A 17,288-nucleotide genomic window follows, 5' to 3' on the forward strand; every position below is an offset into this window, starting at 1 on the left:
AAAGGCATTGCTGGTACGGGGAAGCTCTGGGAGATGGGGCTTATTTTGTACTTACAGCTGACACTTACAGAGGCACCTCGCTGCTGCCCAAGTACAAAATTGTGATTAACAATAATGTTCTGGCCACCAGAACATCTCTGGGCATAGCATTTGTGTCTGACACCTCCATTCTGCCAAAACCAGGTCCTGCTACACCCTGCGAGGCTCCTGCACCCACACCCAGCATCCCACCTGTCTGAACCTGCCTGGGGGACAGAAGTTTAAAAAAAAAAAACACAGTGAGAGGAAAACCAAAATCAGATGGAAACAGTAAAAGCTCACCTCCTGCTTTTCAGGGGCTGCTCTGCCACACAGGGTCAAAAGCAAAACACTTCTATTAAAACACAAAATTGTTTCTATGACAGACTGTGGATTTCAGAGGCCGTTATGGAATAACGAAACTCTTGGCTATTCGCTGACTTGCCTGGGAAGATTTCCATTTCTCCCCCACATCCATACACTTTGTTTCCCGGAGAAGCAGATCCCACTCCCAGCAAGTGCTGCTATCCCTTAGAGACAGATTTTGTTCGCTTTAATTTGAGCTGCACCAGTTGATCCCCCTCCACCCTGCGGCTCCTGGGGAGGTACTGCAGCATCCCCAGCACAGGACTTTGGGCTGCACCTTCCCCAATTTGCAGCCAAGATTTAACACCTCTACTTTGACCCTACCAGCATGACTTGGTTTGTGTTGTTTTTTTGGTTTTTTTTGTGTTTTTTTTTTTTTTTTTTTTCCCACAGACCTAGTGAAACTTCTCTCAGACCTGATTTCTCAATAGAGCATACAAATTGCTCTCCCTGGGAAGGGTTTTCAAAGTTATTCCCTCAGTCAATCCTTCTACAGCTAAAATATCCTGTAATCAAAGGTGTTGGCTCCTCACACATCTTCTCTAAGGGAGCATTTCTGTGTGTTCTGTCTCATGAAGTGCCTGGCATGAAGTGCCCTCATGTCCTCAGAATCAGCCCTGTTTAGCCCCCCTGGGAATCACAGAGTATCCATATGATTTTCAACTCGTGCCTTAATCTCATTCTAAAACACAAAAATTTGTAAAATAATAATAATTTAAAAGGAAAAGGACAGTGAGTATTTTGGCACCAAAATGTCCTGAGAAGGACCAAATATGCAAAATCCACAGGTGCACAGAGCCAGCTGCCTGCAGGGTCCTGTTCCACAGCCCGGTGTGCCCTGGTCCCTCAGGAGAACCGTGTCACTGCAAAGACCTTACCACATTTTCAGGGATCCATCCCTGATAGAAGGAGTCCCTGGGGTACTTGTTCCTCTCCAGCTCTCACACTAATGCTTTCCTAAAGGCACAGCTCGGGGAAGGAGCCTCGCAAAGGAGAACAGAACACGGAGCAGCGAAACCGCATCCTTGTCACGGGAAGGCTTCTCCACTCTTTCCTGCATCTACTTAGCACGTAGAAAGCAAAAGGAAACAAGAGAACACACACATATGGAGCCCCTGTTAAACCTGAACTAAATATACCACGGGTTGCTAACAGCCTGCCTCAACTCCCTGGCACTCCAGATGGCACGGCAGGACCCCGGCCACCAGCTTCCTTGGGTGGTTGGAAGGGTTTTCTGCAGAGCAAAGATGGGAAACCTCCAAAATCCCCCTCCACACGTGCTGCTGACACAGCACTGCCCTGGAATGTTGGTGCTGATAGCAGAGAGGCACGGAGGAGTAGCCCTGCCTGACGGTGTCTCCTTCTGCGATGCTCCATCTCCCTGTGTGCCTGTAGGATCCCCTTCCTGGGTGAGGAGCAGTGCTGGGACCAGCCAAGGACATCTGCGTGAGAGAGCTGCATGACACAGAGGCTGGGGAAGCACTCGCCATCAACTGGGTGTATCTCCAGGAAGGGAGATGGGAACTCAAGGCTGGAACAGTGAGAGGGGCGGGAAGCACTCGGGAGAGGCAGGAGCAGGAAGGAGACGTGAGGCGGGAGCGTGCAGCCGCGTAAGGGGGAAGGTGGACATATTTGTCTCAAGAGCTGAGAAATTATTAGAGGCAATTATGTGAGCAGAGTACGTGAAAAGTAATCCCAGCTGCAGGGAGCCGGGAGGGGCGCGGGGGGGAGGAAGAAATCATGATGTGATTCAAGGGGGCCCAAGAGGAAAAGCACAAGAGCGGCGATGACCTGGTTTGCAGATGGATCCATTTCTATTTCTGCTCGGATGCTGAAGCTGAGCCTCACCCAGAGCGCTCGGCTCTCCGATGGCTTGCGTGACTTCTTCCCTGACTGGTGCAAGTGTCAGGCACATGCATGTACCACACGTCATCTGGGAATCATATTTGCCTTAACAACCTGCACAAATGCAAGTGCAAACAAGGCACCCTTCCTCTTCCAGCAGAACTATGTTTTTCAGTCCAGTTCTGTTCCCAGGTGTCAATATTTGGGACGTAGGCTGATGGCTTTATTTCTATTTTCTCTCTTATATTTCAGGTCTTTGGAAATAAAAGCTAATTCATTGTGCTGATTCTGGTAATTCTGAGTTGTGCACTAAATACAGCAATTCTTAAAGAGATTTTTTTTCCTCTCTCCCCGCTTTGTAACTTCCCCTAAGTTACACTGTATACAAAGAAACCAACACCAGGGAAAGAAAACAAAAAGCAGCTCCTACATCAAGGCAGATCCCAGCTCCTCAGGCTTCCAGCACATCTCAACCCAGAACTAGAGCAAAAGGGCAGATTATTTAAAGCCATTGCATGTAGGCCAATTTTCACTGCAGTTCCTTTTGGCTCTGATTTTCAGGCCCCAGTGGAGTGGTGAAGTCATGAATAAATGCAAGTAAACTGAGCTTATCCACTCTTATTTTGAGCAGCGGAGTTTACTCACCTCATGCTGCTTCAGATGGAACACCAAAAGGTAAGTTTAAAGGGAAAAAAAAAGCCAGGGGGGAGCGGGGGATAATCTACTGCTGCCCTTGCCTACCGGCTCAGTGAGTCCAGCACGGAGCAAGGGCAGGGCTGGGAGGCTGCAGACCTGCAAGGATTGGATATGGATATGGAACATGCACAGTTACCTCCTGGTGCTGTGGAAGGACTGGAGTTGGTCCCCTGCTGTGTGATGAGCAGGGGGAGGCTCCCCATGCCCCTGCTGAGTGGGAACTCATCCGAACAGGATTTACAGCAGGTCCTACCTAAACATACTGCACACAGAAAGCTTCACTGGAGGAGGAGAAGACACCCTCGGATGATGTTCTCCATCTGAAGGCAGTGTTTTGATTGAAGAGGGCTGGATTTTGACTGCAAACAACATTACAGCTTTCCAAAGTGAAAATAAATAGAGCAAATATTTGAGAGTTGAAGAGGGTTATCACCAGTCTCAGAGCACATCACCTGGCCAGTGGTGTCCAATGGACAGCGGGACCTACAATTCAATGCTGCTCACCTGGGATTTTCCTCAGGGACACAGCAAGCTGGAGATGCTTTCAGAGCTGGCCAACACCAGCACTCCAAAGGGCATGTAACAAATTAAATACCCTAAATGCCATATTCTGCTGGCACCACACTTGACCCCTCACTTGGTTTGTACAAACTACAAGTTCCTCTGAGCTCTGCCCCAAAGTGGCAGAGCCTGTCTCCCACACAGACAGGAACTGAAGTCTACAGAGATAAATCCATTATGATTATCACATTAGGTTAAAAAAAAAAAAAAAAACCAAAGGAGGAAAAACACCCTGCAATTTTATCTCCCTGCAAGCATCTCTTCCGCTCAGCTCTGACCATAGTGGAGCGACGGCCACACTTGTCTCCTTGTGGTCTAAACAGCAGTGAGAGCCAGTTTCTTCAAAGTTAAAAGAAAATAGTAATAATGGAGTCCCCACATTCCTGCTGTGTTTATAAAGAGATGTTTTCTTCCTGAGCTATACAGCATGGCGGGCTTAATCTGAAATTTCTTTTTAATCATAGCGGGAGTCCCAATTAACGTGTCGGGTAATCGTTCAAGTAGAACTGGAGTTTTATGGCTGCAGCAAGGCAAGGAGAGGCTCAGGATCACGGTACCAGAGGATGGGCAGGGACCAGAAGCCCACCCAGGTGCCACTGCTGGCCTCACACCCTCCCCAGACCACAGATGGGCTGCCAGGGAATCGGGGAAGCTCCCCCCTGCAATTTTAATAGGCAAACAGGTCCCTGAGCTCCCTAAGGATCGGAGATGCAGCAGCTCCAAGAAAACCCTCATGGCGAGAGCGACCACACTGGTCGCTGTAAAGCACCGAATTGCTTTTACATGCACCTTCCCAAAGGAAAAAAACCCATCACAGTCACTCCTGCTTCAATCTGCAGGCGTGTAATCCAACACATGTGCTTCCAGCGCGCAGGCGGGGAGGGGGACCTGGCACTGACCTACTTTCTTTTGTTGCTGGAAGTGCTGATCTCTATGCAGAATTCTGTGAGCAGGCAGAAGCTGTCATTAGGGTCTGGCTTCACCTCTGCCTTACACCGCTTCTTACATCACCGCAACCACCAATTCCAGCCCAATTGCTCTCGATTTATACCAGTTTGGGCGACAGGACGCTCTGACCTCGCCCTGCCTGCAAGCACCGAAAATTGCCGTCTGTCACGCAGAGGATTTCGGCCAGGCAAGGGGGTTACCTGCAGCCTCGGCTGAACGCTATACTTACCCAGAGGAGGATGCTGCAGTCAGCACACCCTGACAGCCCAGCCCAGAGCAGCACACAGGCCGCCTTACTCTACATTATTTTTATTTTTCATTCACAAGGAAGTCGGGTCCCGAGTTAGGCACCGCGCTGACCTGGAATGCAAAGCTCCTAAAATTCAAATGCATGCACCCAGGGTGGATCTCACTGGGAAGTGTTACGGAAAACACAGGCACACGAGCTCTTAAAACAAGCTCCTGAACACGCAGGCTTCCATCTCCAGGTATAATAGGTCTGGCATGCGTGTGATCCTCCTCCAGCTCTCCCCTGATCCCACAGTATCTCCTGTTAGGATGCTGAGCCACAGCCCTGAGGTTTGGGAGTTACAGGCTTCGCTGCAGTCACTGGGGCTTGTGTAAATTGGTCTTCAGAGAAAACCAACTCCATTGCCTTATGCAAAAACACTCTTTAGTAACCTACTAAAGAGCCTCCCCAGAACCTCTCTTCCCTGTGCTCCCAGGTACCTGGGTATAACACACCGCCTTGATTTTGGGGATTTGGAGATAAGAGGCCGTTACGTTAAACTCGCATCCTTTAGACCTTGTAAGGCAGTTATTTGAAACAAGTCTTCCCTTCTGCAGTGGCTTAAGAACAGACCATTTTAATTGATTCGTTTGCCCATTATGGATAAGCAGAAGAACAGCCTTGCAATTGAACTTCAGTCCTTGAAATGCAGAGAATCAGCCTGCAGTGCATTTGCAAGCCTCAGAGGCTAATTTCTGCCCTCTCTGCTGTTCCACTCCCTCAGTCTGGGATTTACCTAAGCACACAGGATGCATCTCTACACCGGGCAGGGGGGGAATTGCTTTGCATTGACGTTCAGTCAACAGATTTTAATGATAAAACAATTTCAAATCCACACTTTGATTAAAATCAGAGCCATGGAAAAATCATGCTAAGGTTCACCTAATGAATTTTTCTTTCCAAGACTTGAGCAGAAGCCTACCGGGGACTAAATCCAAGGGGGTAAAGCTAAATCTGATAGTTTGATAGCTGTCTTCACCCCAACTCTTAGTGCATGCAGGCTTAGCAGTATAAATAAATCTGGCGTGGCCACCAAGAAAATAATCCCATCTATTTAGCAGCAACAGTCTACTGGGGAGAGGATAAGAGGCATTTGAAGACAAAAACAACAATCTCAAACTGTATATATATGAAATTAAAGGATGTAGGTAATTAATTGTTTGATAAGATAATAAAATCTGTGCTAAGCTAGGGCCATGAGTCAGAGAAATGAGAGATAGAAAATATGTTCATCACTCAGTCCACCTCTTTACCAATACGTATTTTCTAGCATTTGTCCAGTGTAGGTTTTGTTTTGTTTTTTTAAGTCAATGAATCAACTTTTTTGATATTCAGCCCAATGCCAAACAGGAGCTATTGGCATTTGCCGGGGATGAATAAATAACTAGTAATGCTACAGTCTCGTGAGATGGTCCAGAAAAATCCTGGGAGAGGTTTCCCCAGGACAGGGCTGGCTCAATCACACTACCCTCTGCTTTCTAAAAGAGCATATATACCTACATATGTATAGATTGATGTTGTTACACCAACCGCCAACGAGAGCCGCCCATCCTGCACCTCTCCACTGATGCGTTTTTTGCCTGCTGCTCCCATCTCCCCGAAATACCAAGTGACTTGTTTTGAGAAAGCTCATTTCTCCCGGCACCCTTACCTCACTCTTAGCAACCTTCTATTTAAAGTCACAATCTGTTGCAGCAAACCAGCTTAGGAGTGTATAAACAAGCTGTTATGACCCCGCTGCAGGAAGGGGAGGAAATGGCCTATGCTTTAAAGTCAGCTGCCTTCAATAATTAGAAGCAAGTAGACAAACATGAAAGCAACGACACTTCAATGCTCTGTTATTTAAAGGGTACACCACTGCTCGAGTCCCTCGTTACCACCCAGGTATGCAGCCCCATGCAATTAGTCAAGTAAAGAAGAGTGTCACCTGCCACAGGAGGGGGTCACAAGCTCTTTCACCATCGCTGCAACTGGAAGTAGTACGTGGGGCTTTTTATTTTAATCAGTCTTTGTTTCTTAGCATGCAACAGCAGCTGCTTCTCACATCAGAAACCCTGAAAGGTTTTTATTAGTCCTAATGCTCCACAGAAGAATTAAGAGGTAACAGCACATATGTTCTGCTCTGCCCCAAAGAGTGGGAAAGGCAGGAAGATTAACTCTTCTACAGCAGCACAGCTCAGGGTGTATGACTTGCTTATACCCAGAGTCATCTGCTGATGGAGTGAACACATCCATGCACAAAGTATTCCCCTTGCAAAGTAGCAGGCTCTGCATTATTGGCCTCAGAGGGGGAAGATAAAGGTCCCACAAAGAGCAGCAGGAATGATTCTTTCGGGGTTGTCAGCAGAGGAGACAGTCTCCTTGTGAAACGCAAAGCGGGCCCCTGCTTTATTCCATCTCCCAAATGGAAAGTGGAGAAAAAGGCAAAATCAGCACTACCATCACACCTGGGAAGCTTACAGTGCTGTGTGGTTTAAACCTGAGCGGGGCACATATCTCCCATTAGGCTGTCTTGACATTACACTCACAAATAACCCTCAAGTGCTTTTAGTGTAAAAGCCTGAAACTTGTTTGCTGAGGGACTCATTCACATCAGCATCCTGAGCAGGGAGCCGACTTCTTCAAAGCAGCTTTCTTTAGGGAAACACAACACCAAGGAGAGCAGGCACTCAGCAATTCCAGGAGAGATTAAAGGGGAAAATTAGCGAAGCTGCAGCTTATGCCCATACCAATAAGAGCAGGCGTTTACCACCACTTAAATAATTAAAAAGATTTTTCACTAGTGACCAGGTTGTCACCGACTCATCTCACAGCCACCCATGGATGCAGGCAGCAGAGTGACAGCAGGGCTCTGATCCAGGGGGATTCTGCAGTCCAAGTAATCCCAGCGTGGTGATCTGCAGGGAAGACAGAAGGAAGTAGAGAGGATGAAAAAAACAGGAAGAAAGAGGGAGGAGGAAAGACTCCCTGCGTTTCCCAGGAAGCTCTGCCATGATTTCTTCTGGGATAGGACCCAAGGTTTGTTTAGAGCGATTTTTAGCTAGACCATGTAATGCCGACTACATTAAAATGCAGAGACTTGGGGAGCAATTATCCCAAAAAATAGCATGCCAGGCAGCACAGTGCAAGTAGGCAATTAGGCTGCATGTTAAGAGGCAGGATCCAGGCATTAGCACCCAAACCGGTGCACTCGGGACACGCACTGCATTTAGTGTATTTACAACACATGACCTAATAGTAAAAGCAATAATTAGCTACTACTAATAATGATGGATGAAAATAGATGGGAAAGGAAGCTGCATCACTAAACATAAGTTATTTATACAGAGGAGGCTGTACAAGCCAGGAGCGAAGATGGCACGGTGTTGCATGCTCATGCCAAGCCCCAGACATGGAAAGAGGGGACAGGACAGTCTGTGGATGAAGGAGAGCCTTTGGAGACCTCTGTGGCTGCTCACTGGGAGGATGGGTATTCCAGGCTGAAGCAGGTGGATTTGAATCCCACCTACATCGCCTCTCCATGTGCCGTGCTTGCACGTAACAGCCGCTTCCCGTGGAGAATCTCTCCCAGAATTTCCAAATGGGATTAAGTCACAGACAACCTGTAGAGGATAAACCAGAAGGGTGATGCTCCCCCTCTTTTCACCCATCCAAAATATCTCCAGGCAGTCAGGCAAGGCAACAACTGCAATGATGCAAAGCAACACTGCGTCGTCTCCTAGAGCAGGAAACAGGACTTGGCTCAAAGCTTTTGTTAGGGAGAAGAGGGTCCTTTCATAATACAGCCCTTTGTTCTGCCAGAGGAATTCAAATGCTATAAATTCCCTCCCCTGGTAAATGCAGCAGTTATCAGGCATTTTACCACAGGATTCCTGGTCTCCTAGTGAAGTTAAATGCAGTGCCATTACAGCAGCACTTTAACGTGTAAATATTACATTCCCGGTTCTTTAGGAGATGTTCATTTAGTGAAATAAAATCCTGCTAGTAAAACACCTGATCAAACCCTTCAGCTGAACTGGCCCAGTAATTGCTCTAGGACTGGAGGGAGTCCAATGACTGGTTGCAATTTATGACCACTTTAGAAAAAAAATCTACCTTGAAGCATCCGCTAAGGACTGAGTTGTAGATGAGATCATGGAGTACATTTACATCGCAGCTTTCTGTAACGTTAAGTGGCCACTAATTCGTGCTGAATTCCTTTGTAATTCTGATGGAATCACATCTGACAATCACATAAATAGCAAAAAATTCCTCAGGAATAATGTTACTACAACAAGGAGTAAAAGGCAAAGGAATGATTCATCTTTCATGGTGAGACATGCCCTTTTCTATCATCTCTAGTCACCCAAAATAATTTGCCCAGCCCAAATTTCACAGCCAAGGCTGACAGACACCAAGTTGTAAAGGGGTCACTCTCCTGAGCCACGCAACTCAACTACAGTTGCAGTTTGAGGGAAATACAGTTAAAATCTGAAGCTGTGAGAAAGCATAAAGACAATTAAGCAATGAGATGAGCTGCCTGAGGGAGGCGGCAGGAAAACCTTGATGAAGATTTCGCTGCAGGCAGGGGGCTGCATTAAATGACCATCATCTCCGCTGTTATTAAAAATCCAAGGGTCGTGGTTGGAACCGGACAGAGAGAACGGATGCAAAACACAACCATTTTAACCCTTTCCATTCAGCACAGGGAATCAGGGTTAGAAAAGGGCAGAACAAAAAGACCACAACGCAGGAAAAAGCAGAGTCGTAAGTGCATCAGAAGACCACGATCCCGCTGGAGAGCTGTGTCTCCTTCACACCCTGGAGCCAAGGAGTAAAGATGGGCCTAGGCTGTCTGCATCCTCCCAGCTCCAGAAAGCTAATGCACTGGTTTTGCCCTGGGAGAAAAGCAGTTTCATCACCTCGAACAGCCCAGCCCCACTCTGAAAGGGCTTTATTAGAAAAGTCACTATCACTTGGCACTTGAATGGCACCAAAATTAAACCACCAGCTCAGCTCCCCAGTCAAGTCTGCACATGGACAGCTCTGGGGGCAGCAGAGCCCCCCTCCTGACTCCCCATTGTCCCTAGGAGAAAAAACACCTGGGAAATCCCCTGGGACATCTCCTCCTCTTGCTCCGTGGACCCAAGACTCCTGGATGTGACCTAAGAAAGCCGTATTTTGACTGCCTCAATTAACCAAATAGCTTAAAACTTTGTTATTTGCCTGGCACCAGTCGAAGCGGGGTCCATATGCTGAACTAGAACAAGAACTTGTTTGGGGAATTGCTGCCTGAACCACGAGATGCCAGAAGCCAGATGGGGGATTTATTACAGCGCAAGGCTGGCTCAACGGGCCGGGGCAGCTCCAGCACAGCGTGTTCCTGGAGGAAAGCAACAGCCACCAGGGCTATGGGAAAGGGTTAAAAATAAAAGAGAGCAACTTTCTTATCATGCACTCCTTGCCTTCCACTAAATTAACGTCGGAATCAGAAATCAGACGATGCTCTAGGCTGCCTGAAAATTGTTTTTACACTTCCAGTGTGCCCGTGGCCAAAACCTAGACAATATATGTTCGGTGTGAGGTGATTATTTAATGAATTAAAGGAGCAGATAGACTAGGAGGGGCTGAAGCTCCATTCTGCTGTTCTCCTGAACAAAGACTTCAGGACCAACTTTACCCAAACAGCAACAGCATCACTGGAAAGGTGACTGGCTGTTTTGGAGAGCAAACTCTCCATCTCTCACAGAAGCTTAGGAGCCTGTGGGATACACAACATGAAGCTGCATTTTCAGATTCCCATTGGGTGCAATAATTACAGGTACAGAGTAACTGCAGCATCGCTCCATAAGGCTGTTAATAAAGTTCACCTTCACTAGCTAAACCCATTCCTCTTTCCTAAAGACTGGAAGAGATTTTATAGCAGATTCATCACCTCCACCCTTTAATTCTATTTTTGGAGTCTATTGAACTTTTGCATATGTTGAAATGAAAAGAGTCTGTATTAACACAGCCACTTTTTTGTTACTGTAATGAGAGCCTTGAAACCACCACAAAGAGAAACATGCCTTTTAGCAGCTGAAACAAATTATTACAGCAACTGAGTCTTAAAAGGAATTTCAAGTAAAAATATAGTATTGCATGAAGTTGTTATGGCAACTGATGTTGTAGAGTAACTGCACTGGGGCAAGTTTTCCTCCTTCATCCTGCTCAGCAAAGTCTGGGAAAAACTTTATGATAAAGTTGTGCCTTAATTAGTCAAATAAGTCATAAATATAGCTTATCCCAAAATCCTTAACATTCCAGCCTCATGCAGTTCTGTGTGCAGTTAGTCTACTAATGAGAAAATATATCTACTAAAGCCCCACTTACCATTAAAAATCCTATCCAATATTTTTCTAATACAATTTATCAATTTAAACACATTGCACAATGTAATATTCTGCAGCATTCCATTAAAATGATAAATAGCTATGGAAAAAACAAGGGATTAAACATACTGTAATGTAATCTAACAGTATTTAAACATAAATAAAAAACTTAAACATGGATGGGAAATGTACCGTATTTGCAAGCAAAAAGAGCCCAAGTCCCTCTCTGGGTTGGAGTATTAATAGGCCAGAGGAAGCAGAGCAATGAGAAATGACAGTCAACTTCAGAGGATATAAAATGTCCATTAGGCTTTGTTATAAGATTACATCAAAGCAGTTCATATGTTTTAATCTGGGGAAGGAGAAAGCAGCTACTTGGGGTCTGTGCCTGGGGGCTGCCTCTGTGTACTGAACCAGACAGTTTGCATAATGAACAATTTTTATTCAATCAGGATTTCAGCACAGATAGTTCCCACTCAATGGGCTCTAGCACAAATGGGGTTGGATATTGATGCTATTCTTCAAGCTCCACCTGCTGGCTCCGGAAGAAGTGCTGGTGGCTTTCCAAAGGGCCAGTGTGTGTGTGTGGGGGGGGACATCAAGTTATTGGGATAAAAATCCAAGCTCAAGTTCTGCAGTTCTTGCCTTTCTCAGCTTCAAAAAAATCCCAACCAACCAGAAGATGCCAAACCTCACCCAAAAAAATAAAATAAAAATGAAACAAAAACCCAACAAAAAAATCCCCAAACTCCAAGCCCATGCTTTCCTTGGGTTGTACCAATAATTTAGTTGATTTGTTTAGGCAGATGCTGAACATCAGTTGAGCTCTTTCTAAAGCAAAGGTGCACGAGCTGCCAAAACCTGCCTGTTTGAACCCACCTGATTACCAAGAGAGTTGGCTTGAGCTCAGAGTGCAGCCAAAAGGGCAGAGCTGGCAGGGAAATCGTTCCATTTAGCATGTGCCTCCTGCACAATAATTACTTATTTAAATTTTACTCTGCTGCTTGAGCCATTAGAAAATGCACTATAAACAAAGGTGATTTTATGCAGACAATAGCTGAGCCAGTCATTTTTAAAGACAGGCGCACGATGACTTATCTCCCAGGATGAACAGCTCTTATGAGATAGCTGAAACAAGGTTTATAGCCTAAACCCTATTTCCAAGGGTTATTCCAGTGGCTGCACTGCTGGATCACCTTCAGCTTTAGCAGCAGCACGGAGCTCACTTACCCCATGGATGCAAACTGGGGCGGGGAACAGCTTTATGGAGAGGAAGAGCCCAGGCAATGCTGTGCTGCACAAAACTGTCTGCTAAATCCCAGAGTGAGCATTTAAGTGCTTCAAATGCACACCTGATAATTCAGAGTTAATTATTGTGGGCGTATTAGAGGTGTTTCTGCCTGCACCTCTGGATTCTGCCTATTGATCAGGCACTGTGGCTGCTCTCGGCTCTGAGAGGAACTGTTGCAGTGAATTTAGCTTCCTGCCTGATTCGGGTAGGCTTTGCTTCTGACTGGCACCAAATCCCTTCTTCCTATTTCCAGAAGAAAAATAGCTACCTTTTAATCTAGGCCTTCCAAAGCTCCTGCCATGCCTGTGACGTCCTGAATGCAGAATTATGGCCTTCCCTGGTTTTTGCTCATTTGTCTGGAAGCCTGTAGATTGTTGTAGCTCACCCTCAGTACTTTTTGGCTCCATCCAGAAATACTCTTTTATCAATTCATCTGACAGCGATCCAACAAGAAGGGTGTGTTGGAAGATGATGCTAATCCAGAGAGACTATTCTTCAGTTGGAGCATTCATGAAGTCTAATGAACTATTGGCAGAAAGGGACTTCTGTAGAGCAATTAAAACTTGCTTCTGTGAGAAACAAAATATTGCAACTAAAAGTTAACGGTGCCAAGCAGGGGAGGTGGATTATCTTGGGGAACATAAATTGGTGAGAGAAGCCACTGCCTTCTCCCCCCACAAGCCTTATGCATTAAGCAAAGCTGAAATAATGAATATGTATTGCAAGGTGTTTGCTACAAGCCTACTTATAAAGTGCACAGCCAAGAACTCCTGGAAGGGGGATTTATGGGAGCAGTCACACACAGCTGGCACACTGTGTTCTGCAAGCTTCAATCGGGATGAATGCCCCCACTGTAGGCACTTAGCACCCACCACAATAAACTAAGGTGTATAAGCAGAGTCTAAAGTTTATTTTCAGGAGCATCCCTTGAGGGGGAATGCTAAATCATCCACCTTGGGTTTGGCAAATTCAACGAGAAACCTGAGCCGGGAGAGGGAGGAGGTGCAGCATCTCTTGCTCTGAGATACCCAACGTCCTCAAAAGGCTCAGAGAAGAGGAGGCAGAGCACGGGAACAGGTTGCTGCTTGGGGACAGGACCAGTCATTAACACCAGGTGACATGCCATTAATCATAGGAAATGACACTAACGGGATCATTACAACGCTGTGCTCTTCCACCAACTTTGTTAACTGGGGGGAAAAGAAAAAAAAAACTATCAGAAATTAGGTTTTAAAGTTTCAAAAAGAAATTCACCTTCACTGCTTTGTCGTTTTGTATTTGTTTCCCAGCAGAACAATAAAAATCCAAAATCAAAATACAGTTACTCTTTTTTTTTAAAAAAGGGAAAAAGTCACCTTTTTCTTAAATCTCACTAAGCAAGGAGCATGCTCTCCCCAAAATCTGATACAAGGCCACAGTATAATGAGAGCAAGTCAAGCAAAGCTTTCCACAAGGTGATGAAGGCAGCTCCTGGAGCTTTAGCATCAGCAGGAGCCACGGTGACACAAGCTCCTACTGCAAAGGCTGGCTTAAGGGCTGATGTTAAAGACCATGTCCACTGATAGGTGGGATATTAATGCCACTTCTTTCTTCAGCTCCCCTAAGTCTGTACTGCTGTATGGACGAGGTTTGAAAACTAAGATATATTTTTTGAATTATTAATCTCTTTGCAGAAGCTGTACACTTGGAGACAGCATGGAAAATAGGTTAAGGCTCACAATAAGCTGAATGAGTTAAATCAGAATCAGGCAAGTGTGCTGACAGCCAGCTACTGTGACTCTTAAGCTTACAGGCCAAGGTATGAAGGGAACTGCAGGATCAAGTCAAATAAAATGAACATGTTGGGTCTGACTAGTCTATAAGGAAGGGTCAAATATGGGCTTGCTGGTGGGACCTCTTGCCAACATGGAACGACTGACTGAAGCAAAGAAGGACTGACATTACTTCTCCAAATTATAAATTCTGCTTCCCAATCTATCTGAATGGATTAACCTCAAAACATGAGATCCGGAATTTAAAGATTCAGAATTCAGAAGCTATTATGAGTCAAGAGCAGGAATTAGCATTCGAGTTATAAATATGCTCTAACAAACTGACAGGAGTCGGCTTGCTGTTCCTTCCCTTTTTGAAGATGGTGGCATCATACTCGCAATATTTAGAGACATAAACCTAGAAGTGATTTTCACATCCCAGCTGGATGTTAACAACACAGCTCGTTGGGAGAACACTGCTCCTCTTCTAACCAGTGCTACTGTGCAGGAAGCTGTTACGGCAAGGGAGGGTCTCGGTTCTCAGCACAGGGGATGGGGAGTTGACCAAAGAAAAAGCGCTGTTGCAGGACATGAGGCTGTCCCGTGTCCCCCTGAGCTCCTACAGGTCCTTCCCTTATCCAAAAGACAGGCAGGAGAGAAGCAGACACGTGCACACTCTGAATAAACAGGAGCCACTAATATCAGAGAAAGTCTCCAGGCAGTAAGTAATGAAGGCACTAAATAACTGTACCCGCTATTCGGATTTTCTGCCAAACATTAGCCAATTTAAAAGGCAGCAAGAGGCCTTTTACACAGAGAGAATTTCTTTGAGCGCCGACTTAAAAGCTGAAGTTTGGCAGGAAAGTGTCTGAGAAGGATGGGGGAGAGGTAAAAGCCAATTTCACCTGGTAATCTGCTACACTATTTGTGTCCTACCCAGACCACACTTCATGCATTAAGAACACACTGCAGCTCTCCTCCGCGCTGGGGGAGCGGGGAGCTAATGGTTTCTATTACAGGCGTGTGCGGAGGGTGGCTGTGGCATGAACATCTGTCTGCAAAATAGATGTTAGCTTTGGAAACTGCCTAAACACCTCCTTTCCCCCAGCAAACGGGGCCGGCGACGGAGCTTTTTGGGCTCCCTCCCGGCGTGACAGGCGGGTGATTGACAGGGCTCGGAGCTGAAAGCCCGCACGTGCTCCCACTGTAAATAGTAATGCTTAAAAGCCTCAGCCCTAACTGAGTATTTCAGACTTCAACTCAGTTACTCTAATGAGGATTTCCACACACACACACATACAAAAAAAAAAGAGTCTACACATTCGCGGTGCAAGGGGAAAAAAAAAAAAAAAAACCAAAACAACCAAACAGCAAAATAAACAGCTGGTGAAGTGAAATACGAGGTTAGAGCCCTCTCTGATTCAGGAGAAGATTATTAAAACAGCCATAAAGATGGTGTTGGCATCTCTTGAAATGAGTTTGTTACATTCAGAAGAGGCAGTTACACATGACAAACCATTTTCTGTTTAATTAGAGGGCTCTGTGTGGAACACTTCCAGGCGGAGGAGGGGAGCAGATTGTTACCCAGCATCTCAATTATGGGACAGCGCCTTAACGATTCAACATGCAAATGTTTTTAACTGACCGCAGAGGAAAAAAAGAAAGAGGCAAAAAAAAAAAGAAGAAAAAAGAAGGAGGGGAAAAAAAAAAAAGGCAAAAAAAAAAAAGCTGTTTTGCAGGGTTAAGGAACAGGAGCTTTCTCCCAACCTTCAGCAAAGTTGTGCTTTCCTGCCACACATATTAGTGCTCAAGGTTTATTTCTGCCCAAAGAATGGCTTCTACTTGCTGGCTGAAAAGAAAAAAAAGAAAAAAAAAACTATGGGGAAAATCACAGAGATTGCCCGTCTGTCCAACCCCAGTTAAAAGCTTTCTATTCTTCCAACCAGGTAAAATAATTCATGGTTAAGGAATAGAGCAGGACCTCAGTATTCGCACCAAAGCTCTGAAAGTAAGCAAGCACAGAAAGGAAATTCTAGCTAATACAAGTTAAATATAGGTTATGTTAGCTGCATTTTACAAGCACTAAGAATGTTATTGGAGAAAGCTGTCATTTTTAATGACAGCACAAGCTCCAATTACCACATAGCTGATACACTTGGGATTTGGAAGTTTTTTTTTAAATCACTTGAAATCTAAAAAAACCTTCATTATCAGCTTCTGAGTTGGATGTAAATAACTTCACCTGGTGCTAAGAAGTTTAACATTTCACAGGGCACACGAACAACTTAAAGCCATTTATAAATGCAGCTTCAGCTTCCTGGCAATCTAAATGCAGTCTCTGGCAACTGAAGCAGCAGGAAAGAACACAAGGCTGGGCTGCAAAGAGCACCAGCCAGGGAAGAGGAGCAAGGCTAAGGGAGATGTCTGAGTTACCACCCTGGGGTCAGCCAAAATGGTGTGGATGCAGCACCACAGAACCCTGGAATAAAGCAGGAACACACACCAGGCTGCAGATACCTGTCAGTTCAGGGAGAAGACTAAATCTTGCTGCTAGGCTTAAGAAAGGCCATTTTAGCTTAGAACAAAACCATGTATCACCTTGAGCCTAAACCAGAGCATTTGCTCTCTTAAGACGCTTTGAAAATAAAAATGCAGCTATGCTGGCAAGAAGCCCTCACTCTGATGGAACCTTCCCAGGTCTAACAAGATGTTCCCTTGGATTCCCCATGCCTTCATTGCTCACCCAGGCTAGCAAAACCAAATGCAAGTCAAAAAACTCTGCAAACTTGCTTACAAAAAAAAAAGCAGAATGATCCTTGGAAAACTCTGGTTTCCCAGCTGAAAACAATCAGCACCGCACACGCGGACGCCTCAGCCCCCAAATCTAATGCAAGAGGCAGCAAAGCTAAACGCTGAGAATTTTCCTTGCCCACAGCTAATATGAAAGCCTTACAGTCAGCAAGAAGAAGGGCAGCCTTCTAACTTGTGGCAAGCACAAAGTGGGATTGAATCATTACTTGAAGAACGTGTTTCAGTGTCTATAAATAAAAACCTGCAAGGCTCGTTGCCAAAGAAGCTCAAGTCAATATCGCTTTTCTATATGCGCTGTCAAACTTTACTTTTAGACAGTATATTAATTACAAAGTCAATAATTGCGGGTTTCATTAGTGTAT

This window comes from Empidonax traillii, unplaced genomic scaffold (genome assembly GCF_003031625.1).
Source record: "Empidonax traillii isolate 1590-97213 ecotype Southwest subspecies unplaced genomic scaffold, ASM303162v1 scaffold276:size1176444, whole genome shotgun sequence".
Lineage (NCBI taxonomy): Eukaryota > Metazoa > Chordata > Aves > Passeriformes > Tyrannidae > Empidonax > Empidonax traillii.